Genomic DNA, 17,429 nt, shown 5'->3' on the forward strand with positions numbered 1-17,429 from the left:
GCAGAAATAGTTCAGAAAACTTCTGAAATAATTTCTCTGTTTTAACAGACTTGATGTTAACCCTTCCTTCATTTAAGTGCAAAGTCAAACAGGTTGGTTAGACCATCACCAGGGACCTAAGCCAGCCCCCTTAGATGTCAAACTGAACAAAAGGGAGTGGGGGGTGGCAACTAACAGATGAGGGGTGGTTGAAGGAGCCCTTCCGTGCTGCCTCCTCACTGAGTATGTCACTGCCTCCTCTTCAGCCTGGACCAGAAGCAAGCCAAGCAGCCAGTCAAACTGATCTCCAGGCTCAGTCCCAATCTAGACATACATTACAGCCATCAAAGGGTTTTGTGCCCTTGAGCATCATCTTTGGAGTGACAGCATCACCACCTTTCTCTCCCTCTTGTCTACTTTTGTAAGGCTTCCATGGATCTGGTAAGAAAAGCTTTTGATCTACAGTGATATATTGCAATTGATAGCAATGAGTATGATTACTACATGCTCATTCATTATATTCAAATATGGTCCCTTTCAGTATTCCAGTTTCCTCCCATCACAGACATCCCTTGGCTGGTCCTATGAATTTTCCAGCCTCCTACAATGGTACTATGAAGTGCTATTCTGGGCCGCATAGACACATTCTTGGCATCTGGTCTCTTCCTTAAGAAACCCCCGCTGTCTCGTGGGGATTGTTGAATTAGTTTGAGGTATAGCTTGAGTGTTGCCCCTGAGCAGACTCCCATAAGTTTCTATCAGAGATTAAACTGTGCTTTAAGCTCCAGGCAGCTAACTTAATGGAGGGCAGGGGATGGTAGATTGAAGCTCAAGTGTAGCTGACCTTCTAGCTCATAAAGCAGTAAAGACTCAAGTATCCCATGCTGCTAATACAAACACCCCTGCCGAAAGCACACAACCAGAGCAGCTGACACAGGAAGAAGAAGCAGACACAGGCTGAGGCACAGGGATAGCTTGGCTTGGGGTTCTGGCAGGGTCCTCGCCCCTGGCTCACCTTCCTTGCCATGCTGCACAGGTAGCTGAGCTGCATGGGAGCTTGCTCCCAAGCTGACACAGGTTAAGGTGCACTTTCTGGGCTTCAGCTTGTCTTAAAACTTGGAGTCATAAATTATTTAAATCAAGTTTTTCTCATTCGCTGGTCTGAGTTTTGAGCAAAACTGTCTTGAAATGGTAGAAATTCTGTGGGGCTACTCAGGTTGGCACTGCAAAGTTGAACCTATGGCAAAACTTACAATGTTTTGTATGAGGACAGAGAATGTAACAGCTCTCCAATAAACCTAACTACTTAACACTTACTATATAAATTTTTCTTTGTAACTTTTTATGGGTTTCTTAAAGAAATGAGACTTACACAGCTCACTGTCTTCAGCCTCCTGCCTGTCTGTCTGTCAGTCTGTTTCCCTACACCAGTAACTTTTAAACATACTGAGTAACTCCGAAAAAATCTGTAAATTGCATAAATGTCTTAGGAACTTGGCAGGCAAGTTGAGAGAGATCTTGAAGTCCTAACCAAGAAAGAGGCTGGAATAGGAGTTCAATTTTTAATAGAAACCAGCCAATCCAAATGCAAAACAAAAATCAGTAGGAATCTCAATTTTGTAACTTCTACTTTTTAAGGAATTATTTGCTAGACATGCAAGTGAGACACTTTGGAATACGTGAGGAAAGATTAACAATAGTTAAGCATCTTGTTAAGCACATGGAGCTTGGCAAAGCAGTGAGCAAGGGACAGGATGTGATAACCACATGAAAGTATCTAAAGCATTCAAATAACAGTGCAGGAAAGAAGTCATGATCACTGCAACTCATGGCAGGCCAAGTATGAGCTCGTAACAGCAATCAACATAAACTTCACACTCCCCTGTCTCAGTAGTGAAACATACATGTATGCAGGAGAGGAGCCCACCATAACAGCTGGTGCCAGTTCTAAAATTCACATTTGAAAGGGATCATAATGATCTGAAATTTCACAGCCAGGTCTAAAATCTGCTCACTCCATGAGACATCCCTCCTTCACACTAAAAATCTCATCCTAAAACCAAGCTAATTTGGCTCCTGAGACAGTGAGGAAAATCCAAGATAAGTAGTCAAATGCCACAAATAGACAGATGTGGTACAAAACTTGGACACCGCAGTGATGACTACAGCTTCACGTTGCATGGTGCTACATCCCCCCAGCTGTGACTGATTCCTGAGATGCAGACCCACACCCCTCAGCTCCTTCATGAGCATTCATTTTGATCAGTAGTACACCTTCCATCCTAAAAGACAACACATTACACACTCAAAGTTTTCACACCCACTACCACTCCTCCTCACCAGATGTATTTTTGTCAAGTAGTTCTCCCTGAATTCCACTCCAGGCATCTGCATGCTGCTGTCATTTTGTCTGCCTGAGGTTAACTTTCTTAGTGTCCTGTTGCCTTCCTTGGTCCAGGAATATAATCCACAGGGATTTCAGGATCCCTTTGCTCTAGTGGCATTTCCAGTTTTTGACTGTGGAAAAAATATCGATGTGAGTTCCTTGAAATCCTTTCTCTAAGAAGTGTCAATAATTACCATCCTGGCACACAGAAAAGAGACTTTGGCAGGTTGCCCAGTAACATCAAACAGGTCTGGAACAGTCACAAAAGCTCAGCTTTCTGTAACATTACCTGACATGATTGTAAGAAATCGCATATCTGACTTCTAGGAAGTTGAAAAAATGATATATTCCTTGCTTAATTTTGGTCAGCCATATAAGAACTTTTTGATACTGTACTACAAGAATTCAAGCATAAAATCAACTACTTTCACTATCTATCTAGTTGTTATTTCAGTGATGAAAGAGAAAATAATTCTTACTGGTCAGGTTCACAAAAATGCCCTGACCAGAGCATTCATGATTTAACTTTATCTTTCTATGAACTGTGAGGTTTTAGCCAAAGCTGCACAAAACTTTCTGCAAACTCAGAGAAGTTTTAAGGATTTTTTTTTCTCATTTTGAGCTTCACAAAACCACAAAGGCAAGAATTGCCTTTTTTTTTTTTCTTTACTTTTTGTCAGATAAGCAAAATATCAGAATTTAAATTGTTTGTAAACCACTGAAATCATTTGATTTTGAATCAAAGCCATTACCATAATGATATATGTCAGTGTATATTGTTTGGCTCAAAGTTTCCTTGAGAGGCAAAGGAACTTGAGTGAACCTGACGTGGTCTGAAGGGCTGAACAGACTAACCTTCAGCATATTTCATTTCCTATATATGCATCTACTGAGGCCTGAATTGTATCTGTATTTAAAGTTCTTCTTTAAACGCCACTATATTTCCTATCCCAAGGAAAGAAGTTTTCCCATTTGTTTCAGTACAAATTCAGAGTCATTAGGTAGGAAATCCTATGCTGAAGCAATCTATTCTCAAATCAATCTATTAAATATACCCCAGAAGCACTTTTTCTCCATTTCTCAATGTCAAAATGCTCTTCCTTTTATGTTTGCCTTTATATTCTCAATATATGCATTTCTAAGATCATAATGTAAAATTACCCAAAAATCCATTACATGTTCACAGTTTGACCAATGTATTAAATGGGGGAACATTTAAAGCCAGAAACACAAAGAGGAGATGAAGCAGAAGTCAATGTACACTAGTAGACAGTGACTCTGACATTTTGTGCAGCACTGAAATACCAAATGGGAAAGAAATCTGGCCATAACCCACTGGTCAACAGTAAGGTGTTTTTTTTTCCCACCACAAGACATTTCTAACAGCAGCTAGAGTGAGTGATGAAAAAGTAAATCATATTTTTTGGTTGACCTATGAACTAGGTCATATATTATGATTCTTCTTCTTAATGGTTGTTATAATTTTGCACCAAGCCTCAAGACTCATTCAAACTTCACAAGCACACAAAACTTCCTGTTGCCAGCTCTTAATCAGCCATAAAATAGACATTATAAACCTACAGTTCAACCAGAGAAATCAGCAAGGAAACAAAGCATCCTTGCAAAAGGATGCTGTGAGAAAAAGCAAGCAGAGCAGTAAATTGTGACTCTCTGTGATGCACCTTCCCATGGCTGTTATCAGGTGATTTTTGTTCCTCTTTGCCTCCCATACATATGTTTCAGTAAATACACAAAAGCCAAATATGTAAATGTACAATACCAAAATTAAGGGCTACCAGGAATTAAGAAATCCTCAGCTGGCACAAATTATCATTGCTTGACTAAAGTCACTCTGCACTAGTGGATGAGCCAACTCTATATTTCTACTCCAGCAGTCAAGTGATTCTGGAATCCCACAGCTCTCTTTTCCATTTCTACTGTTTGTTTTTTTGTTTGTTTTGTTTGCTGGTTTTTGCTATCATATCTTCTCCAAACCTGTTCATAAAAAAGCTGTTATTGTTATTGCAATACACAACTCAATAAAGATAGATTAACAAAAGTATCTTAATAAAAGAACACCTTGGATATTCACACTGTCACCGATTCCATGGTACAAGGTGGTCAGATGGATATGCATGTGCCATTCTGTCACCCTTATCAGACCACCATGAATGTTGTGCTACATTGCTCATATGCACTCATTAGGTAAACGGCCGACTGAAACCTAAAGCTCAAAACAGCAGATGCAAAATAAAAATCTGTTTATGTAAATAAACTGGAGGTCAGAAAGGACATTACAAGAAAACTGTTTTCCACCTAGTAGAGACTGATTTGAAACTGAATTTATTTGTGTTACTAAAGAGTTACAGAGATCTGAGAAAAGTATTACAGTACCTACCATGACTAGCAAAAAATTATCTTCAAAATGTTTTTATATTGTTAATATCTTGCTCCCCCTCCTGTGTTCTCCCTCAGCTTTGTCAAGAAAGACTCCATCCCAGCCAAGAGGGAGAAGTTGTGTGGCAGCAATTAGATATTTTCCCCTAAAGTGATCAGTACAATTGATTCTTCAGATCAGTATTACTCATCAGGAAGCTAAATTCTAAAAGCTTTCTGGTCAAAACCAAGCCTCATAGCCTTTGATCTTTGGCATTTCCCAGTCTGTCTGAGTCAACTTGTATAATATGAAAACTAACAGAGATGTGCCAAATGCCAGTTAGTCAGATCAAGAATCACAGGCAAAGCAAACGTCTACGTGAATGTACATGAAGCCTCTGCACTTCTCCAGCTGTTATTGGGAGCTGGAACAGGACTTGAAGTGCATGGTACAGCCCATCCTTTCTGGGCAGCGGTTCTTCATATAGTTAGAGACTCTGGTTTTCAGGCTCTACAGTCACAGAGATTATTTCTGTCTTTAAAGTACATTCCTAGTTATGTCAAGGACTGGAAGGGGGCTGGGAACTCACAGAAAAAAAAATATTAAAAAATCCCTGATTCTTGACATGGAAGTACCATCTCTCAGGGTAAAGAAATCTTTCAGAACACAGTTATTCCTTTCTTTGTCTCTCTGGGGAGGGTATCTGCAAGGCAGGCAATGTAAGTGGCCTGTTCACACACCCAGAAGGATCCTTTAAAAAATTACCTGTGAAAATTCTCATTCAAAGAAAATCTGCTAATTAATTGAAGATTCGACAGTGGAAGTGGAGGTATTCAGCAGCATTTGGATTCACTGTGGAACCAGGCAAACACATGATATGACAGAAACACAAAGACTAACAGTCTAAACAAAAGACCATGTCAGCCCCAGTAGGGATGTCGCAAAGCAAGAACATTCTTAAAGGCAGACTCTGCCATCAAAAAGTTGCCTACCACAAAGTAAGTTCCTCTGAGGTTCTCTGAACCAATTTCCTACACAAAAGCTTGTGTTGGGCCCCATTTTATGCGTCTAACTGACACTCATTAGCAATATCGTTGTCTCTCCTCAGTGTTGTCCCTGCTTTCTATCTCTCTGCTGTGGCCCAAAAACTCCCTGGCACTTTTGTGTTGACCTCCACTTTCACCTGTCATTTTCATCACAGAGTGAAGACTGTTGTTCTTAGGACTGTTCTATTCATATGAACGTTTCTAAACTACTATTTCTGTATTAGTCTATTTTGATGGAAACCAATATTTTTACAGAGTCCAACATCTTAGCATTCACAAAATTCTACTGCTTAAATGGGTTTTAGCTTATTCACATATCTTTATCCTTTTTTTTTTTCTTCATTTCATTAATTCAGTTCTTCTTAAAAAATCACTTTCTTGATACCAATTTCAGGTCACCTCTGTTAATCCAATGCCAACTCTGTTATTGCCATTTATAAAAATGAGATTTTAACATGTGAAATAGAAATATTCTTCATGTCACTTTATAAACTACCAAGTGCTTATTCATACTAAAGCACTGATTTCAAAATCACAGCAAGCAACTAAGACATAATTAAAATTTTTATCCCTACAGATTTTGAGAGATATACATATATATTTCCCTTTCTAAAAATGAAAGAAAATGGACACTTGCAGTAGGTTGCTTTTGCTTCATTTTATGTGAGAGCATGAAGAAATTCTTTCTTACAGGTACTAGACATGAGACAGAACAAAAATTAAGATAGCAAACAAACATTCTGTTGAGATTTTTATGATCAAGAATTTATTTTGTTTAACACTGATATTTTTCCACACTTTGTTTTGTTTTCCCACTTTTTCTCCATTAGAGTAAGAATAGACTTGACGTGTCTGCATTCAAGAAGAGTTTTCCTCCTGGGACCAAGTCAGTGAAATAGATTCACCCTTTCTCCAGCACAGTGGTCAGTTGAATAAACACCATTTTACTATTTCTGACCCATCTGTGACCCTTCCCACACTGAAAACAGGACTAGTTGGTGAAATAAGCACTTTGGATAATCGTTTTAGGGATATATTTTGTCCATGGTTTTAACTGGACTTCTCTATTCAAGACCCTTTAGGCCAGAACTTGTGAAAAATGCAAACAGAGCCACGTACCAGAAAACTGCTTCAAGGGTACCAATAGGCAGTATGTTACAAAGTCCATCAGTCAAAGACTTCCTAAGTCAGTTACAGGTCTCTCCATTCTTCCACCTCATCTCCAATGATAATGTGCTCTTGGTCATCTCTCCATACCCTATTGTAGCCTTCAAATGCAGAACCCATGCAAACAAGGTCAGCAGTGGCCTCTGCAAGTATGAGCACCACTTACAGCAATACAAACAAGATCTTCAAGCACAAACAAAATGTTAGTGTCCAACACAAACTAACCATCCTCAAGCAGTGCTTAGCCAACCCCCAACCCCAACGAAGTGCTGTAAGCTCTGTTGTACCTACACATTAAGTCTGAGTTCAAGATCAGTGCTTGGGCCCTTTTCCTGCAGGAATCCTGGGTGAGAAAACAAGGCCGGTGCCCTGGCACTCTCCTTTCTGCTTCTGTAGCAGATAAAAGGAGCCAGGACTCAACTCCGAAGTAGTGTCATTCCCTGATATTTTTTTTTCACATGGTGGTCATATGTGCATCTGGATGTTTCAATTTTGTTCCCCGTGGGCAGGGAGATAACTTATTTGCAAGTGTAAGCCTCCTCCTTGAGCTTAGGACCATCCTGGAAATTCAACTAATAGCTTGCAAACAGGACAGTTTGAAAATGCTGTGTGTGTATATTCAATCTCAGCTACTTTTAAAAGATGATTGAGAAGACTCCTCAGGCACTGACTGCAGAGACAGAAAACAAGTCAGGTCAGCCCAAAGCCATTACCTGCCATGCAGATCTGCTGAATGCACAGTGAGATGTAAGACCTGGATGACAACCAAAACACTTGATTCCAGGGCCTGAGCTCCAACCTTCCCTGCGTTTCCATGCAGAGACTGCCACTAAAAAGTGAACCAAATCCAAACCAGCTTGTGTTTATCCTCTTTCTTCCTAAATCTTTATGTACTGTTGTGTCTCATCCTTTTCTTCCTTCACTACCCAGCATGTCCTATTGTTCTTATTTGTCAAGTTATCTAATTAGTTTCGGGCCAGATCAACAGATTACTCATGATAGCAGGCTAAGCAAATCACCCAGGAATAAGTGTTTACTGGATCAAGCCCTTAGCCTGTCAGCTCCTCAGAGCAGAGACTGTGCTTTATTATTCACATGCAGAGTAGTCTGTACACTAAATGTGTTATATACATAATTCATTTTAAAATAATAATGGTATACTAAGAATGAAAAACATGCCAGCAGGAAAGTTCACTGGCTGCACTACCATCAGTAACTCAGAGCTGCTCTCACACAATTCAGGCTCGAAAACCAAAAGGATGATGTTTTGTTTAAGGCAAAGAACCAAGAGCCAGAAGAGCTGCAGTACTATACATAGATCTGCCACAAAAATTGTCAGGACAAATCTTCAGAACTCTCTGTCCCCCTTTCCCTTCTGAAAATAATAACAATGAAAATAGGTAAATATCCTCCTGCTCCTACTTGGCATATTCTAGGGTAAACCAGGGCTTGGACAGTGTCTTGAACAGACAATGCAATGTATACCAAACTTAAATCATATGTAATTGCATAATAGCACAGTTTTCAGTGTAAGACAATGGCATTACTTATTGGCATTACTATTTGTGGATAATTTCTAAAAATCTGTGATATGACACATACTTATGGGAAACAGACACTTATCCACACCAGCGTGTATGTGTGTGTGTAAATGCTATGTGAGCTACACATTTACAGATCACAGAGAGTACACCAGAACAGAAAATGTTTTATGAGAAAATATAAACCCATGACATTGACCTGGCTGCTTCACTGTTTAATCCTGCCTTGACCCTCCAGCAACTAAATATTCATGACTGGCATGACCTCCAGGTTTTCCTCTCACACCCAGTTGTACTTAAGAATCGGAGAATTAACCCTTTGGCAAGCCAACACTTAGGGGGAAGGGTTGTCTCTTCCTCTTACTGTTATGCTGGTGTCTTTTTTCACTTTGCCATCTACAATAGCCTGGCTATTCTTCTTTCATATTTAAAAAACCTTTATGCAAATCAGGCTGGTAGCACAGCAACCTAAAGTTCCTGCATTAATGCAGAGTATTATTCACATATAAAAATTCCATTTAAATCCCATTAAGGTTATGACATAAATCCAAACAAACTAGAAAATGCACAGTTAAGGTGGAAAAGTGACATATGTCTTCCAGTCTCTTAGCAGAAGAAAGCAGAATAAGAAACCTATTAGAATGCCACCCGGTTGGGGCAAGGCACAAAAGCAAATATGTTACCTTCCTGCCTTTTAGCTGTTCATTCCATTGCATCTGGGATTGCTTTGTTTTATTTTTTCCTTGATGCCTGTGTCCCAGTGTCAGTGGTCCTGGAAAATAGTATTTGTCTCTAAATACTTCCAAACAATATCCATTCTGAAGGGCAAGAGAGGCAGCCTCCTGTAAAACAACTGTAAGCTAGGAAAAAGAAAATCAGGTTAGCATTTTGTATTTTTCTAGAGGTGTTTCTGGGGTATAGTCAGAAGCAATGACACATATGACACTATTTTGCAAGTGTCCCAATTAACAGCACTGCTGTTACAGTCTGGAAGCACCTACTTCTGTTCTCGCATGTTCCTCTCTCTGAATTCCTGACACTTCATAGTAATGAACTATACAACAAGACCTTGTGAAAGAGTCACTGAAAGACCAGAGATACGCTCCTGAAATACATAAAACATTCTGGATCATGGCTGAGCTGAGGGTATGGGCGAAGGCACCACTGCATTTTGGATAATCCACTATAGCTAGTGTGAAGTGCAGAGGCACTCCTGAGCCCCCACAGCTGGCATTGCACATCTTCGTACAAGCAGATGGTTCTCTGCCTATTATGTTAAGTTATATCATATTAACTAAAGTCTTACCCTAATGTCCTGTAACAAGAAGAAGGGGAAAAGGGAGAGGTTGATTTGTTGGTGTTTTTTTTTGCTGCATTACTCAAGCTGCAGATGCTATAGTTAGCAGGGAAATTTCAAGGAGATCCAGGCCCAATGTGCCTCTCCATATGTTTGTCATATAGGCAAGCAGTGCATAGCAGGCTGTTACTGGAAAGTGTGGGATATATTCTTTTTCTTTGGAGCTGAATGAAACTTGATTGCAGTCTTCTGTCTTTTTGGTAATGATAAGAGTACAGAAACAAGCTGGTTCAGGCAGTGAAGCTGTTGTCTTGACTAGAATCCCAAGTTTGATTTGAATTAGCCATTCGTAAGACAGACATACATATGCACACACACATAAGCACACACACAGCGCTTTGAAAGCAGTTCCATCTGTTTTTCGGTAAGACTGGGTCATAATTAACAAGAGTGGAGATATTTTATGTTTTGTGTTTGTGACCTGACATGTCTTCCTTTGTGTTGTCATTGAACACTTCTGTCCCTGTTTAGGACACTGTTATAATAACTGGTATTAATTGGGGATTTGGTAGGGAAGGGGGGAATAAAAGTTTAGAGGGGGAGTTGTTGATTTTTAATTTTATTTTCCTTAACTCTGCCTTGAAGAATTTATTTTTCCTCTGTTCTAAGCAAACATACTACAAATTATACTTTGAATAAAACACATCACAGACTTCCATGGAAACAGCAATCAGCATGAGGAAAGAGTGAAAAGTGCTCAAGGTTACAAGAATACTTTCTGCAGAGCCATCACAAGATACATGTTGAACCCTAGCGAGTACAGAAGAAGCTGACATGACAGTACAAAGCTAAACGAGATCACAAAGTTTGAGACAGAGAGGGAGGAAGGGGACATGTGCCCAAAGCTATTTTTTCCTGCCAATTATCGAATCCTTGACAAATCACAAACACTCAGGGTCTCTTTTAGATGGACTTTCAGGGAAAGTTGAGAGAACAGATTAAAGTGGGGATGTCCAGTGTTTTCTTGGACACTGTACACTTCAGATTAATAAATATGGTGAATTAGATAAACATCTGCTGTGTGTGTGAAGGATGACAGGTGCCTACAGATATATACTATGCTGACATTTATAGGAGACACTTTTGGTTTATGTCCTCAGAGGGCTCTTCCAAACCATGTTGAACTGCTGCAGAAGGCAGGTCTTCTCTGGACTGTGAAGAAAAATGGGTTATATGGCAGATGCTGAAAAACATGGAGGTGAAGAATATGTAGCTAACAACTCTGATAAGATATATTTTTGAGAAGCCTTTCTTACAAAGCAAGATTTTTTGATGGTGTTCTTACTTTCCTCAACATCCAGATACTAAAGGACTCCATCTTTTCTTCTACTATTCTAAATGTTTATGTATGCCCAGAGACTTATCTAGAGCTCTGACACTGCAAGTTTGTTTTCCACCAAGGACCTCTGGAAGTACTGAGGAGTACTTGAATAGAAGAGGTTCTATTCACAGCCCGGCTCCTGCAGTCATTTGTCTTGATTCATGGTCTACATCTCCCCATCACATTCTTTCCTTTCTCATCAGATTTAAGCCTTTCTTTCACAGTTGTCATTTCTATGGCTGGTTATTCTAGGTGAGCATCTGCTTCTCAAACCAAATCACTCTGTAAGTTTCCAGTTCTTCCTTCTACACCCACTACTCTTCTCCTTACCTCTATCCAAATATCGTCCCTTCTTGAGATTTTTTTAATAAAGACTGGCTTTAATAAAAACAGTAGGACAGTTTGTACTTTTCTTCCAGCAGGCTCAAAGTGTTGACATTATACATCTGTAAATTTTTAAGGGTATCAGTCTAAAGACAAGAACCAGCATCCATTAATTTTTAGATCCAAGCATGTAGCTCAAAATCTAGAAATATATGGTTACTCATGGTCTCTTGAGCTACAGATAGACTAGCTTGAATGGTTTGCATCTTACTCTGCTATACTCTGGCTGTCATCTGTACCATCTGATCAAGTTTCCTGTCCAGTCAGATCTGCTAACTGAAATCACCTTGTGCTTCCTACCAAATCTGAATCAGTCCACAGAAGCTAGGTAGCGTAAATATTAGGGTTGGGGGTATTTTTAACATGTCTCATTTTGATTTAAATGGACTAAAAAAATCTTATGCAAGGAGCTCAGCCAGAAGATACAACAGAGCATGAGGGAGAACAAGGCTCCTCAAGAAGAGGATGTTACATTCACTGCTAAGGTTTCAGAGCTACAAAATTCCTCTGCATGTGTGAGTGGCTCTATTGACTTTTCCTACTTTTAAGTGCAGAAGTAATTTTTTTTCAAGCAACTAAAAGGCTAAGTGGTTTGATCAAGGCCACAAATCAGCATTCCAGAGACAGGACTATTATAATGTTCTAGTAATCCTGTCAGATTTTAAGCTTAAACTCTAGAGACAGAAGTCACCTTTTATCATATGTTTGAAGTGTGCCCAGCATAACAGAATTCAATCTTTTCTGAGGTTTGTGAGTACTTGTTTAATACAGATAGTAGATATCATGTAGACTAATGTTCATGGGGCTTTACACATTTTTTTTACCCTTGGGATCATAAAAACTTCAAACCTTCAGCAGAATATTTTGGGTCTACCTCTAAATGTCTCAAGCTACTTTCCTAGATTCCATAAAATAAAACATACCCTGCTAAGAAAAATTTCCCATATGGAAATTTTCTTTTCAGGTTGTTTTGTTCCCTTTATAACTGCTGGTGACAGCATAGCATTTGAGGCATAAGGAGGAAGTTATGCCGACTAGCTATTGTGAGAGTGAATAAAATAAGGGTGGGCAGAAGATGAAGAAAATATTGTGAGTAATCTTAAAAGGTGTATTAAATCTCTTCACCTGCATTGACCCCAAAATGGTGTTAATTATGAGAATTAACATGTTTCTTGCATATAACGATAGGTTATGTCAGCTGCTGGAGGGAGGTGGTCTGGTGTACCCAGACAGACTTTAAAATAAAGCCTACAGATTGCTTATACATATAGCCATGAAATAAATGCTGGTATCCTAACCTGCACTGTGAAAATATGGGTCTATCAGAAGGGAACAGGAAAGATAGCATTATCCCATATCTCAGAATGTACCCAAAACCAAACATATCCGCTCTCAATAAGTTATGAGAGCAACTTTATTTCTGTCATATCTAATCATCTTCAAAAAGTGCATCTGTTGACCTTATTAGTTTCCAGATCAGCTCTTCCCACCCTCTCTACCATTTGTTTAACAGACATACAAGCTTTGTGGAAAATTTATATGGGGTTCAGTTCCTCCAGCCTACCTTCTACTTTGCGTATCTCAGTGAAGGACCGATTGAGTGATAAAATGGGTCACATAGGCAAACATACTTTGCCTGACAAAAAACCTTCAAAAGGTGGGGAAGCCTTGTGTAGCCTTATCCTGTTGCCAGCTGTCCAAACATAATTTCAGCTCTGAAGGACCAAGACTCTGTATGATTTGCAGAAACTTAGCCCCAAATATACCAGAAAAAGTCTCAGTAAATGAAATTCAGTTCACATTCTCCTGTTCTGATATTCTTTTAAGTAACACTGCCTCAGGATACATTAGTTTCATTATCTCTGTATCTATAATAAGATCCTACTGCATGACAGCCCAAGATTGCCATTTATCCTTCCCACACTGACATGTTCCATTTTGCTTGGTGGAAAGGATATGTTATGTGAACCAAAGCCCTGTAATTCCTGCTCAGTGTTGTTTCATGGACATGACATTTGGCCCTGAATCCTTCCCATGAGAGAAGGGATGTTGTACTGACTCAGAATAAATATTGCTGGCTCCTTCAGCAAATGTTTCAGTTTTAGCTGAATTGATCTAAAAACTTTCTTCTTGGAAGAAAAAAAATATATTTGTCAGTAAACTATATTTATTAGTTTTCACTTCTAAGGAGCATGTTTCATACAGATAAACATCATGTTGGAAAATTCCCAGCAAGTTCTTCTCAGTTGTCCGACATATTTTGCAATAGGAGAAAAGCATTAAGTAGCAGCTTATTGCTGTGCACAAATTCTTGTTTGGCTGAGACATTAATCTTTACAATGAAGACAGAAAAATATAGACTCCATCCTTGGTTTCCATAACATTTAGGAAGAACATTTGAACACAGAATAGCAGAAACCAGAGTACCTGCACTAGGCATGTGTGTTAAACTTTACAGCACCTACAGATACTTAGCCCCAGTATGATGACCCCAAATTAGCATCCTTATACAGTCAGCAAAGAGACTTTGCCATCCCCAAAGAGACTCAAAAACCTACTGCTGAGTGAGAAGCTGCTTAAAATGGACAGTAAGAAATAGTAAGGGGGGGGGGGGGAGGGGTATCTGACCTGCTCTTCATCTGAGGACTTTCAGTGTTAGATTCAAGGCAGTTTCAATTATGTGCTTCCACCTAGAGTGAACCCAGTCCTGAAATGCTCCTCTAGGTACTCAGCAGTGGTGAGATTCATGGATCACAAGCTGGAAATGGGAAATCTGCTGAGTGTCTGCACCTGCACTTTATGACAACCCTTTAGAGGCACCTGTACCTTTTTTCTGCACAAAAGGGGCAGAAAGGAGTGGAAGAACACTCCCGCTTAAGATGGAGCTGATTCTTCTAACAGAAGAATTATAAGATAGGTTTTTCTGATATTTCAGAGGCCCGTGTTCAGTGACCCTGCAGACCCTTTGTTATTTCCTGTGGGCTTGTGCTTCCTGAGACACAATTTTCTTGAAATCAACAACACATCCCTAGGACAAACATTACTACTTCAACACCTCCCCACCCACCTATTCAAGAGCATGGCATGAGTGTGAGCTCTTTAGCTCAGCTTCACTGTTACAGGTATGCTCAGAAGCAGAAGCTGCAGAAGACACCGAGAAACCAGAGAGCTCCAGATAAATAGCCAAGTTATTACTGAAGATATACAGGGTTCAGGACTTTCAGCAACTCTGGATATCTACTCCAGTAGATAGTCTGTGCTGAAATCCTTTTTGAAAGTACTATCTATGACTGTGGCAGAGGTAGGGAAGCCATTCTGGAGTGGCACTACCAACTCCACCAACAGCTCTTTCGCATGCATCAGTGCCTCGTCTCACACAGGGATTCACTGGAGAGACACTGTGACAAGGATCTTCCACGTTTCACCTCAAGTCTTTCTGGTGGATTTTCAAAATGCATGAGTAATGGTGTGCTACTGAGGAACAATTTTTTTTATGGTACCAAAGATGTGGGAAGAGAATAACATAGAGGAGCATTTCACTCACATTCCTCTCAAACAGAGCTGTAAATGCTGTGTTGAAGAAGTCAGGGTGACATCCACAGTTTCTTCCAGTCAGCCCAGCTTGGCAGAGCTGATCAAAAAATGACCCAATTTTCCTGGGAAAGATGTTGAATAGTTGGCCAGCTTCTCATTGAGCACAGAGAAATGAGCGTTTCTGTAAGTTTTTTTCAAAAGTTTGAGTACCTTCTCAGAAAACCTCTTCTGATGCCTAACATGCCTGATGCCTGACATCAGCATAAGTGTAGTCAGGTTGAACCTTATAGTCATTGATGAGATTAACAACTATCAACTCACAAATCATATTGTCCTACAGAAAATAACTGAAACCAATCAAAAGAATCTCTCCCTAAAAATGCTTATTCTCTTTACTGATTATAAAGGGATTCAGTGGTGACTGTAATCCCTAAATTCTTGCCACATATATGTCTAATGCTAGGTGGAGAGAAGCTGTTTTAGGTCAGGTCAGCTAACTGGAATTGCAACACTTTAACTCCTATATAGCATGAATTCATAAACCCTGTTCTCTTTCCACTGGCTTTTGAGTGTCTGTCAGCTTTTTGAGTGTCTTTCTGGCAAGGCAAAAAGGAGCCTCTTGTTGATTCCAGCTTTGTGTCTTATTTCACCATGAGGTAATATAAAGTATCATGCCTTATTTGCTTGACCATTCATGAAATCATTAAAAAACACAGCTGTGCCAGTACTTTATTGCATTATTCCTCAGGAGCAAGATCAGTAGTACTGCTTCACATGCAAACCCTTCTCTCTGTGCTACTGCCAGTCATGCATTGGATGAGGCAGGACTCATGATCATTTAACAATCATGCTTTTTCACCTTAAAGATTTACACTTCATACCAGCTTGTTAACATACCATTGTAATGCATTGGGTAAGAATCTATATAATAATAAATACTTTGTTTCAGATACCTAGATTAAAATTTGTTTGATCACATTGATTACTTTCTTAGTAAAAACTGACATTATTATTATGTGCAACATGTTTTGTCAGGTTGCCTATGCAATGGAAATTACAAATGAAAAGAAAAAGAATAACTTGCATTTTTCCCATGTAGTTTCTTTAATTTTGATTGATACTCTTTAAATGTATTTCCCCTAGAATATTATACCTCATAACGCTGAAATAAACATTAAAGGCTGATATATTCTTTCTCAATTTTAGAAATGCAGGAGGATAAAGTGTGCAAGCTAGACCAAGAAGTTATTTAGTGATGTGACAGGAGCTGGTGGCTGAGCCTTACCATTTACTCAGCCTATGTCACATCTTCATGAAACACAGAAACACAACGTCTCACTTGATAATTTCACAGAACTGGAGTCAGAGAGCCTGGAAAGAACCTCTGGAGATCACGTAGTCCAACACCCCTGCCCAAAACAGGGAGAAAGCAGCAATCTAGACGGCTCTGGCCAGCTATTCTAGCCCTGGGAGAATGTCAGCAGCACCCATCCCTCAGAGGGCTGACAGCCCCATGCTCACCTTCCCTACAGCCCACACAGAGTTCCCTAGCTGAGCCCTGGCACAGAGGTTGTGTTGCCCAGCTTCCTGTAATATGACAGACCATTTTATGTCTATATGCAGCTCTGAATCTTCTTCCCATCCTCTGGTAGATAACTGCTTTCTGGCTCCAGTCTTCCTCAGCCCCTCTCACGTTCCATCCCTCAGCTCTCTTTGTCTGTGTCTCCCCTCACTTTTACTGTTTCTGTCCAGCCAGCAGAAAACATGACAGCTTTTTTTTTTTTTTTTGGTCCAGCAAGAATGAAACCTGCTTGTTCTGGACAAGGAGGTTTTTCTGATCTTGCTCATTTCCACATATAGTCAGTATTTGCATAACATATTAAGTATGTGGGGAAAGCTCAAAGGATTTGGTTCAATGCTTTTTGGATAAGCACCTGAAGTTTGGCTGTTTGTGCAATCCTAATCCAAACAAACTGATTCTTGAGTTAATGGTCTGGAAATCTTGTGAGAACAGGCTGTCTTCCAGTACAAGATTTCTTGTAATTTTAGCTTCTGCTATTGGAATGGGAGCACAATGAAAATAACTTCATGTACTATTTTGACACTTCCTTTCAGGGATTCAGGATAAGAGAGGAAGAAAGTTACCCAGACTTTTCCTAGCCTTAAAAGAGATTAGTCAGCTTAAGCTGATGTTTCAGGTGAGACCTCAGGAAGGGAGATTATGCCATCCCAACCAATTCAGTTGTTCTTTTACAGCAGTGATCACAAACTTTATAGATATGCATCAGGTATTGATAAAATAATACACTACATACTCTGACTGACTGGCTAATAGGA

General features: G+C 39.6%; 1 long non-coding RNA gene across 3 annotated transcripts in view; it reads right to left on the minus strand.

The window, feature by feature from the left end:
• The window catches only part of LOC137854123 (uncharacterized), a 250,109-nt gene that overhangs the window by 115,697 nt on the left and 116,983 nt on the right, over positions 1-17,429 (minus strand). For all 3 annotated transcript variants that reach the window (XR_011094968.1, XR_011094966.1, XR_011094967.1), the window contains exons 8-9: positions 9,180-9,356; positions 2,320-2,496 (exon numbers count right to left, since the gene is read on the minus strand). This is a non-coding gene — a long non-coding RNA (uncharacterized lncRNA). The remainder of the gene's footprint in view (positions 1-2,319; positions 2,497-9,179; positions 9,357-17,429) is intronic.

The sequence above is a fragment of the Anas acuta genome, chromosome 3, assembly GCF_963932015.1.
Source record: "Anas acuta chromosome 3, bAnaAcu1.1, whole genome shotgun sequence".
NCBI lineage: Eukaryota > Metazoa > Chordata > Aves > Anseriformes > Anatidae > Anas > Anas acuta.